Here is a 12,366-nt window from a genome sequence, read left to right as displayed (position 1 = left end):
CTGTCTTCAAATGTTGCTGTGAGGTACCATATGAATACATAATTAATTGCAGGTATCATGGCTTGGCCAGTTTGAGGAAAATGCTGAGCTTTCTCACACCCTCTGAGTCACATCTATCTGCGGTGACAGTGTATAGCTGTAAGGGTTATGGGCAGAGCATGTTCAAAATGCCCACAGGCAGATATCACAGCTGAAAGATTACATGGCACAGCTAAGGATCTACTTGCTGGGTCCAAAGGACAGCCCTGAGGCAAGATGTTGTTACAACGTACTGCAGAGTACCAGATTCACAAGTGTATAGCTCAATCTTAAATGGCTCTGTCAACGGTTAGTGAGTGCTATGTGGACATTGCTTACATGCATTCAGTTGGCATCATTAAATTCTCTTGTTTCCTTTAAAGGATCACTAATGCAGTATTTGTCATCAGTTAGCCAACATTGTCAGTCTCCTCTCACGTGAATATTTTCCAATGACTCCACCCACTGCAAATCCCCCCTTTAGACTCTTTACCCTGATCCTGAGGGCGATTGACCCTCTCCTGCATTGGGGTTTGCCTTCATGTCCTTCATGATCTGTCTGGAATCAGGAGGCCCAACTGTATTCCATCTACCACTCCCCTCCTTGAGAAGAAAAATGCATTAAATGGGTAGGTTATACCAAAGATCTTTAGCTGAGTCAGGGAATTTCCTAACTCAATGAACTCACCTTGGTAATGAAAATCTGTTTTATAGGCATCTTACAGGGATCTGAGTGGTCTGGGCTATGGCAAGATGTCTGGTAGAACCATGTGGACAGTTCCATCTTGACATCAGGAGCAAATCGTTTATGCTTTTTACAAGTAGAATGTCAAGATTCTCACAATGCAGTAGTGAGTTGCTGATTGACAGCCATCATTGCTTGTTCACAGTCCTAATTGCCTCATTAATATTCAAACTCCTATCTAACCAAACTTGCCAAACAAATTTGAGGCAAGGAAAACTTGACAGGGAATCCAGAGTGAGCAGCTGGTGGATTCAGCTCACTGCTTGCTCTGAGTGACCTCCGTGTTGGAGACTGGGGACCAACATCTCAGGCACATTGCCTGTATCTGTGGAAATTGGCATCTGACATGTGCCAACCTCGAAGAACCCTCATCTCTGAACCAAGTATGTGACAAAGCTGCACTTCAATGCTGCACCAGCAACTATCTTTGTAGTGCTGCAACAAGACACTTTGCGCTCAGATCACACATTCCTTGTGGACTGACAAGACTGCATCTCCAGATGCTTCTTTTGCTCTAATAACTCATACTCACTCTGTGCCTATCTGGATGCTCGCAGCATTATTGCAGTTCATTTTGATCCCTCAGCTAGAGAGAGCCAACTCATTTTGCTGCAGTCCTCAGTCACATCAAAGAGAGTAGCCTTCATCCAAGTGTCCTCACCACAGTTAGCCAAGAGCAGTCTCCGATATATGTCCGGGCAGTCAGAGTCAAGTTTTTCTGCTCATGAGGGTTGAGGAGTCGAATACTGGGCAGTCAACCTTTCATCTTGAGTCTTTCTAATCTATTGGGAGTTTTTCCCTACTCAATCAAAGGTGAGGTAGGTATTATGGGAGATTAAAGTGAATGGCGCAGCTGTTACTGTATGTGCAGATCAGGAAGTGTCCCAAGGGAGTGCAGAGGGCATTGGTGTCAAGGGCAAAGACGGCTGAGAGTGAGTGAGGAAAGATATTGCAGACAATAATGAATGTGTCAGAGAATGAAGCCTTAGTGGGAGATGGCTACAGTTGCAGAGACAGTGAGTTTGAGCTATCAAAGAAAGTTTCCAGGTCCTTGCTTGCAAACCGGGTATCAATGTACCCTTGTCTACAATGCCAAATTACATTTCAACAACTATGCTGGGCATTTCTGAATGGACAGTGCTTGTTGATGTGCACAATGAGTTTGTAAAGATGACACAGTTTGAAGGGATATCGGTATTTAAGTGAAATTCCGCTGAATGGTGAATTATTCTGGAAATGCAGTGTCGTAAGACAGGGTGGAAATCAGGCCATGAGAGACTCCATTTGTATCTAGTAGGTGATTAATGAAGTGAGTTTGGTAAGATAGTAAGAAAGAACTCACTAGGCCTCAATGTGACAAATGCAATGCATCGCAGACTTAATTTTTAAAAATACAGTTCAGCTCATTATCTCCACATCTATCCTATCCGATTCAATCATCAGTTTAAAAATATCAATCAGGTCTGCTCTAAATATATTCTGAACAAAATGTGCCCCCACTCTTTCACTGTAGCTGTATTTTCTCAATTTAAGTAACATCCTTTTATCACTATGCTTCGATATACTTTACATCGGACGTGCACATTACTGTAAATGTAGCCTGACCAAGGTTATATACAAATTTAACATAACTTTAATAATTTGGAATTAGAGTCCCCAAGAAATAAATCCATGTACTCTGTTCAAATTTTAATGCCTTTGCTCACGTGTGATACTGTTTTATTAGCTTTAAATTAAGTTCTTCACTGTATTCTTTTTTAACTGCAATTCAGCTACTTACTTTCTAAAGCATTGTTTTTGTTTTTCCGAACAAACTGCATCACCTCACAATTTACCTATGTTAACAGTCATTCACCACTTAACTGCACAGTCTGCATGTTTTTGCATGCTTCCCTGTTTCTCTCTCTCTCTCTCTGCTCATTTTATACAGGATGGCTATAATTTACAAACATTAGAAAGGAGAGTAGGTCATCCTGCCCCTTGATCCTTCTCCTCCATTCAATCCTATTGTGCTACCCTGTACCTCAATCCACTTTACGCACCTTTGCTTCATATCATTTGAATCACTTTGCTAACAAAAATCTGCAAATCTATCCGACTTCCAAAAATGTCCATTCGTTATACGGTATCTCAATGCAGCCATTTTCACTCCTTCTCTGCCACCATCCATTCCCCTCTGCCTGTTTGGTTGCTGGACTGATTTAAAGCTAACCAGACCTGCTAATACCCAATATATTTTCCCTGAACCAATGATGCTTACAGATGTTTGGATGCACTTTATCATGCTCTAGGTGTTCAGGAGGGGTATTGCTAAAAAATGTTACAGTGCCATGCCCACTAACTACCCATCATCCACTGCTTCCAACCTAATTATACAAGTGGTAGATGAAGGGTCAGACAGAATACCTATGTGGGGGACAATTGAGTTCATTAGGCAATTATCAGAAGCCTAAAGGCATGATCTTGTAGTTGCTGGGGTTTAAACAGAGGGAAAGAGCCATGTTAAATGGCTAACTGGAAAGCCTCCACTGAGTGAACTGGTAGTGGGCAAGTGGGTGTGATGTCTCCTTAACTAGCCCAATGGGCACCCCTCAGGTCTTTCCTTGCCCATTCAAATTCATCCAACCCTGTCTACCTCAGCCCCTCTTAATCCGCCTTTGCTAGGGCCAGGCAACAGATTCTCAGCTTAATCCAATTAATGGCTTGAGGGCTGTGAAAGACCAACTTAGCAAAATCATGGAACAGGAATGAGCTGGCCCCCTTGATTTTATCACTAGGGTAGGGGAGGATGGTGACCTCAGTACCCTGAACATCCAAGAAAATGAGTTATAGGCTGGAAAACTAAATATTTCTTTTAGTGTGCCTTGCATTATAGCACTAGGTCAATGGGAAACACTACACTGAAGATACTACATTAATTACCTGTTGTTTGAAATGACAATATGGAAGATTCTTGTTTTTCCCTTCTTTCAGAAATGTTCTTATTTTTACATCAGTACAGAGCAGACCAGAAGTGGACACCAATTCCCACGACAATTATCAGTTGCAAGATTAGCAATATTGTGAAAACTAGTGAATCTTGGTCATTTATTATTTCATGGGCTAGCCTTGGAACTGTGAAGCCCTTAGACAAAACAATGCTGTGGCCTGGATGACTGATAGCTTTTGATTTGTGAACACTATAAACCTCTAAAGTTGCAGTGTTAGTGAGTGAGAAGATATAAAATGTGGCATTTGTGTTGATAATTTTGTAGAATTAGGTTTCCTGCTAATCAAAATGTTTGCTGACCCAATCTCTAATATCCCTGGACATCGTTCCTAAGCTTTTTTTAAAAAAGCCTTCCAAGAGGAAATTGAGCACATTTCATTAAAAGGACCTAAATGCTCCAAGGAATTCTTGTTTTTTTACCAAACTGCTGAAATGCACTGTACCATTTTAGAAACTCTTCAGGGGATTCGTGTATGCTCACCTTTCCTACAAGCTAAGAAATTATAAATGATTTTCAAGGCTAAATTAAACAAAAATAAATCAGAATGGTCAAATCATAAATGCAGGATAACAGCACAGTCCATATGTTACTGTATCTCAATTCTAAGCACTTTTTAAACATTTCTGTTTTGAGTTCACCCATTTTTATAAAACATTCTGCTACTTGGAATGGTTTGATTTTTCTAATCAGCAGCATGGCCCAGAGTCACAAAGACCTATATGGTAACATAGTGCTATGGAAGAACTTCAGCTCAATCAGGAGGAAGATATATATTTATAAGCATATTTAAATGCTCATGAGTGAAAGCTCTCAGACACTTAAAAACAGAACAAAATGAAAATGGGGCCTGTGACTCTGTAACCTTTTATAACCCGGTGGATGCATGCTAACAGCCTGTGCAAAATTAATCAAATAACAATGATTATTCTGGATTGAGCTGATGTGATTGAACCAAAGTTATATAAATCAAAGCATAAAAATAAATTTTAAATCATTAGTCAGGGCATGTTGAAGTAGCATTTAAGTTCCAAACAGGAATTTTAAATTAAGACCTCCTAACATTGAAAAAAAAACACAGCATTCCTTGTTTTGTGTCTTAATCATAAGCTTTATGATGGTTACTTTGTAGACTACAATTATTTCTCATAGCTACTACATAGCAGAAAATATGTTGCTATGCTGATGACACTCTAATCAATCCTTTTGTACTCACTTTCTTGTGCAGTAGTCATATGTGAGACATGACTATTATTATAGAAACGTGAAAAAAAAAGAAATGTAATTGTAAAAGAAAATAAAATGACGATAAAATGAATAGGTATGGTTTAAACCTTCCCTGCTTTCAGTTCTGCAGCAGCATGGAGAAGTCAGAAAAGTCAGGCTGAGGATGGCTCTGTACTCCAACAACAAACTAGTTCAGCATGTCAATGTGAAGAGGACCAGTGTGAAGCATACATGACATTGCAGACTGTTGGGAGGATTGGGGGTCAGTTTCATAGAAATGTTTTATAAATGTATTAATACCCGTACCAAGAAAGAATACTTTTAATCACTGGAATGGTAGTAACAAGGAAGACATGTCATTGCTAAAACAATTAATTGTCAAATCATCTATTTATTTTAAGCAGCAAGACATTTTTGGAAAATATTTCAAAGGTTGTATTTTTTGTAATAATTTGATTTCTTGCTTTTCTTTCTGAAAAAGAAGTCAAAAATCCTCAGTTATGCCATTAACCAATTTTAGGTAGTGAAGACATTTCAAAATATTTTCGCATACATGAGATGCTGTTTCCTAAATAAAACTGCCTGCTACAGTCATCAAAAGCACAATAAAATTTAACTTGCATTAGAAAAGAAAAACAGAATATTAATATTCTTCTATCTACAAAGAGGTTAAAATATAAGGAGGTGAGCATCAATGAATGAATAAGATAGAATTCTAAAAAGTGCGCTCCAGTGAAGGAAGAAAAGAGAACAAAAGACAATGCAAATGGTAAGATTTTGCAATGACAGTCACAAACTAGACAGAATTTCAAGATTGCCTCTGAAGTAACAGCCTTGACTCAGTGATATTTCTTATGCCTCTAAAATAGAACATCTTTGGCCTCAAGCTAGACCTGAGAGACTTGAGCAATAATCCAGACTGACACTTCAAACTGAAGAAGCATTGTTTTGATGGATATGCCAATGAGAGATTAATCAAAGGCCTGGCCTTCCCTCTCAGATTGTCATGAAATATCCCATGACCCTTTTCCAAAAATGATCAGGACACTCTCTAATAGTCTAGTCAATTTTTATTCCTAAACTAACAATATAAAAGAACAGGATATTATCTGGTCACGTTTATTATTGCCAACAGTGAACTAGCTATTGATTGCCATGTTTTCCTGCATTACAAAACTGATAACATTTCAAAAGCATTTCATTGTCTATAAGGTTCTTAAGGACATTCTAGAATTATGAAAGATGCTATATCAATGCAAGTTCTTCTTTTTTAAATGATTAATTATTGAATTAAGACTATTAACATCAATGAAATTAGAGTTCCTGATGATCATCGCTCTAAGGTAAATCTCTTCCGATGAATTTAACTGTGGTTCAAAGATTTTACAATGTCCATAATATAAGAAATCAATAGATACAACTCAAATGTATTATTATAACAGGCTATTATTATCAAAGGGATTTACTGTCTTTACATATTGTTCATCGTATGTTCTAAAATAAAAACTCTTATCAAATATTACAGAGGACTAAAGTGTTACTTGACAACTTGAATTGTCCATTAGTCATTTGATGCAAGGTTATAATTTACCATAACCTGCATGAAATCTCTAAGTGCTAATCTTAATTTTTAGAACTTTAGTTGTAAAACATTATATAAATTCATCCTTTTTCACTCATGATCCCTTCAGTAACTTACCAAACTGTGTGGCTATTTGAGAACAATCGGAAACACAATTCCAGCCAGTTAGTTATGTTCGATGCAAGTTAGTACAATCCTTTTGACATAATGTATACTTCAATTTTCAATTACTGACCAAAAAAGCAAGTCATGCATGAGCAGTATTTCCCAGTTGTAAATAAAAAGAAAATAGCTTTTATACCACTTATTGTTTAATTATTCAATATTCACTATTCCAAAACATTGGAATCGGTAACATTGCAAATAGTTTTGATGTCATATGTCCATGTTTGTTACAAGCAAATTTATTCTCCGAGGCACTTTGGACTGAATAGTGAAAGAAAAATAAACCAGGGATCAGATTTTAAGTGCAAAACAAAGCACATTGTCCACTCATCCTAAAATTGGAAGGTTTACATTTTCAAGCCCCACAAAATTGTTTCAATTGAATTAACTGGAAAGGTTTCTCAATTTACAATATAAATGAGATTATGAAAATTGATTATGAAATACTTTATATAAATCGGATGAATAATGTGCAATCACTCCAACAATCAACTGAAGAACTGGCTCAGTGTTATGGCATAACGAGGTGGAATTCCATCTTGCCAACTGTTACCAGTAGACTAGAACTAATCTTTGACAAGACAAACGGTATCAGCTACTGTACCAACCCAAATTAACAGAGCTAAACTCAAGGTTACTTTTCTGGCAGTGTTTTGTTAGTAATCCTAAAAATAGTACAACATCAGGTAAATGTATATTCAGATGTAATTGATAGGTAAACACAAATTCTGATAATAAATCACACTAATGCTTAGCAAACTATAAAATGAATGGCAACTGTGAACACTTTATCATGCTGTGCTGAATCAAGAATATTCAGATTATTATTGAAAGATATGGAAACTATCAAACATCCTAAACGACTGAACAAAGTAAAATAAACCACATATTGGATTTGTTTCACTAGCATGACCTAGAGAGGTAATATAACAGCTAAGTCACTAAATAATCATAGGAAAACTTGGAAGTATGGATTTCAGTTATCATTAGAGAGGTAGAAGATAATTGGAATTTCTCCCAAAAAGTATGGTGAGGAACACAAGTCATCATAAAATGTGAGCACATTGTCACCATCCATCTGAACATGCTCAAGGACATTTATCACACTCAGCTGAATGGTAGTGTCACTGGTTTAAGAGTTATAGAAACAACTTCTGCCACTTTGTATCCTATTCAAGCTAGGCATTGAATATTTGGTACATGAGTTTCTGACTACATGCTTGGCCCTTAACATCTTCCAGCAGCTGTCACCGTCAACCCTGAATTCCCATTTCATTGGCTGTTGCATATTATGAAAAAAACACTGCTGGTTATTTCTTAGCTGTTTGCCCAAATGATGCTTAAATTATTAATTCAACATCAGTGTAATCATACACATGCAATACCATTAACTGTCTAGTCTGACAGATAATACAGATAGAATAAAGAACAGCACATGGATTCCAGTAGTTCAAGAAGGTAGCTCACCATCACCTTCAAAGGGCAACTAGAGTTGGGCAATATTTTGGTGCCAAAATGGCATATGCATTGTGCATATAATCATTTGGAGCAGAGTATTTAAAAGGATCATGAATTACTAGTTACTGATTGATTTCTTTTGTAAGTTGTTAATTAGTTGAAGTGCATGGAAGTTTGTACAGTAACATTAAGTTTACAAGGAATGGTATGTTCAACTTTCAAATGTTCTAATCACACTCCATGCCTTCAAAGATGGCTGCTGTTCTTTGTATGTTGTCAGTTCTGTAGCAAGGCAAGTACGGGTAATAGAGAGAAGGACAACCAGTCAAAGTGGGAGAAATTTGAGAGAAGAGCTCTTAGAAGGAGGTCACAGGTCTTTAGGGAGCAAGACTCTTATTGCAAGGCTCTCATTTGACAAGGTGCCACATAAAATACAGATACAGAAGGTTAAATCCCTGGAGGTTAAGGGTAGAGGTTTGGATTGAGGATTGGCTGACTGACAGAAAGTAGAAAGTTGGGAAAAATAGGCCCTTCCCTGGATGGCAAACTTTAACCATTGGGGTGCCGTAGGGTTCAATTCTCAGACCTTAGCTATTTCCAATCTTTATAAATTATTTGCAAGCAGGGACAAAATTTGTGGATCTTACTAAAATAGGTGGCAAAGCAGGTTGCAATGAGGAGATAAACAGTGAATGGATGTTGATAGGCAAGGAAAATGGGACAGAATTTGGTAGATGGAGTTTAATGTGGTCAAGTGTGAGGTTGTCCATTTTAGCTGGAAAAATAAAAGCAAATCATTATTTAAATGGAAAGCAGATTCAAAGTGCATCAGTCTAGATCTGGGTGTCTTGGTACATGAATCACAGAAAGTGGGTATGTAAGTGTAGCATTTAATAAGAAAGCAAATGGAATCTTGGCATTTATTGAAAAAGGACTGGATTATAGAAGTAAAGAAGTGTTGTTACAATTATATAAGGTATTGGTGAAACCACACCTGGAGTATTGTGTCCAGTTTGGGGTCTCCTCGCTTGAGGAAGGATGTGATGGCACTGGAGGCATTTCAGAGGAGGTTCACCAGATTGATGCCAGAGATGAAAGGGTTGTTGTACGAAGAATGGTTGAATAGCATAAGCTTGTACTGGCTGGAATTCAGAAGAGGTGGGTGAACCAGATTAAGGTATATAAAATGCTAAAGGACATTAATAAGGTGGTTGTTGAACAGATGTGGGACAGTCTTGAACAAGCGATCATAGACACAGAGTGAGGGAGGTAGATTCAGAACTCAGATGAGGGCAAACTATTTCTCTCAGAGGATTGTGAATCTGTGGAACTCACTGTCCCAGCGTCCAGTAAAGGCGAACTCAAATCAACAGATGCAAGAAAGAAAGAGATACGTTTATGATGTAAAACAGGATAAAGGGTTAGGCATTAAAGTAGATTTGAGACCAGGATAACATCAGCCATGATTATGTTAAATGGCAGAGTGGATTCAAAGACTAAATTGTCTATTTCCACTCCCATGTTCCAAACTCTGGGAAGTACAGCATGTGCACTGCCTTTATTTCACTTAGTGAATGCTTGCAGAAGTCTTCTATTTGTTGCCATCAGAACTCCAGCCTCCAGTAGGGTGAGGACAAAACTGCCAGTGGTTGTAAAGGTGATCAAGGAGCTGAACATTTTCGCTAAACAAATCCCAGGCTGGAATAATTGATACCTTCAAGGTATTTTAGTTTGCCATCAATTGTCAATTTTAGCGCAAGGATTGGGAAAACATTTCTTTCACTCTTTCCAGATAAAAGTAGTAACTGGAAGAAAGACATGCTTTCATCAGCATAACGGATCTTTCCATGATGCAGGGTGCCATTGACTTCATACATTGTTATGTGGGTATTGCATCTAGATTCAGAGTTACGCCACAACCTCAAAGGGTTCCAATTTTGCAATGTTGTTACTCAGCACATCATGTAGGCAAATACCACTACCCTGGTAAGCAGTCAGGTTGTTCTAATTCTGTGCAAGTTCATGTACCACAATTATTTGAGTTACCACAACAAAGCAGAAGATGCCTCTTGGGTGACCAGGTCTATTCACTGACCACAGGACTTATTAGACTTCTTACAGTTTGGAAACAGGCCCTTCGGACCAACAAGTCCACACCGGCCCTCCGAAGAGTAACCCACCCAGACCCATTTCGCTCTGACTAATGCACCTAACACTAGGGCAATTTAACATGGCCAGTTCACCTGACATGAACATCTTTGGACTGTGGGAGGAAACCGGAGCCCCCAGAGGAAACCCACACAGACACGGGGAGAATGTGCAAACTCCACACAGACAGTCACCCAAGGCTGGAATGGAACCTGAGTCCCTGGCGCTGTGAGGCAGCAGTGTTAACCACTGTGCCATCATGTGCAACCTAAACACATGTGATACCCCTGTGTGAACATTATGGAGCAGCTCAGTGGATGCTTAAACAATGCTTTATTACCTGAAACATTAATCTGCACAATCTTGCCAAGAAACTGATCTTGCCAGTAGTTCTATAGCAAGCAGCTGAGGTGGTAGATGAAGTGGAAGAAGAGAAGGAACAGGAGAGATTAAGGAAAGTGGCAACCAACATCGGTCCTTTCAGGCCAGGCGTTGTCCATGACCGATTCATCTGATGGTGGTACCGATGAATGCAATAACAGTGCCATGCCTGACTTTCTATCTGTTACCAACCATCACAGGATCCTTTTGGTCACAATGGTAAAATTCACCTAACTTAACTCCTCGTACAACATCATTGAACTTTTTGCTACCAGAACCAAGGAGAGGAATCATAGGTCCGGGTACTGTTTGTGCTTCTGAGCCTTTTACCACAATCTTTGGCTGCCTGAAATATGGAACCACACTCACAGTATTTTATTTTTGTCTTTGGCGAGTGGGCATCACTGGCTAGGCCAACATTAATTATCCATCCTCAGTTTTCCTGGAGAAGTTGGTGATGAGCTGCCTTTGTTAAGATTTTAGACCTGGGGATGTAGCGACTTAGGAGTGGGGTTCCATGATTTTTGAGCCTGTGGCAGTGCAGGATATGGTGCAGATGGTGTGAGGCTTGGAGGAGAGCTTGTTGGTGATAGCTTTCCCAAATATTTACTGCCTTTGATCTTCTAGGTTGTAAAACTTGCAGGTTTGGAAGGAGTTATCACAAAAGCCTTGATGAGCTAATGCAGTGCACCTTGGAAATTGTGCACACTGCTGCAATTGTGTAGCAGTGGTGAAGGGAGTGAATGGTGAAGTTGCTAGATGGGGTGCTAATCAAGCAAGCTGCTTTATTCCGGGTGTTGTCAGGCTTATTGAGTGTTGGTAGAGCTACACCAATCCAGGTAAGTGGAGAATATTCCATCACATGTCTAACTTGGGTTTAATGGATAGTGGATGCACTGGGGAGACAGGAGTTGAGTTAATCATCACAAGTTCATAGTCACAGAATAGTATAGCATGGAAAGTTGCCACTCGGCTCATTGTGCCTGTGCTGGTGGTCATCACCTATCTAGTCTCATCTCATTTCCCATGACTTGGTCCAGGACTTGATCTGCTAACGCATATCAACAGTTCATTTTTTTTTAATGTTGTAATGGTTTCTGCCCATACCATCTTTCAGGCTGTGAATTCTAGATACCACCCCCCTCACCCCCCCTCCCCCCCCCCCCCCACCGAGCCTCGTGTTGAAAAAAAAGAATTCGCCTTAAATCCCCTCTACATCTCCTACCACTTACCTTAAATCAATGTCCCCTGGTATTTGACTCCTCTGCTAATGGGAGTAGTTTATTCATAGCGACCCTATATATAGCCCTCATAATTTTGTGCACTTCAGTCAAGTACTCACTCCAGTCTTCCTTTCTCCAAGGAAAACAACCCCAGTCTATGTAGCCCCTGACCTGCTCATAAAGCCATACAACTGATATAGCTGTTCAAATCAGTTTCTGGTCAATGGTAATAGCAGTGAATTCAGCAACAGCAATGCCATTGAATGCCAAGTAATGATGGTTAGGTTCTGACTTGTGGTCATTGCCTGCCTAGCAATTGCATGACACTTATTAGCCCAAGCCTGGATATTGTCCAGGTCTTATGCATCTGAATGTGGATTGCTTCAATGTCTAAGGAGTCACAAATGATGCTGAAGATTGTGCAATCATTAG

This window comes from Chiloscyllium plagiosum, unplaced genomic scaffold, assembly GCF_037043375.1.
Source record: "Chiloscyllium plagiosum isolate Xiang-an unplaced genomic scaffold, Cpla_swu_hap1 HiC_scaffold_10, whole genome shotgun sequence".
Classification (NCBI taxonomy): Eukaryota; Metazoa; Chordata; class Chondrichthyes; order Orectolobiformes; family Hemiscylliidae; genus Chiloscyllium; species Chiloscyllium plagiosum.
Note: the sequence above shows the minus strand (reverse complement) of the source record.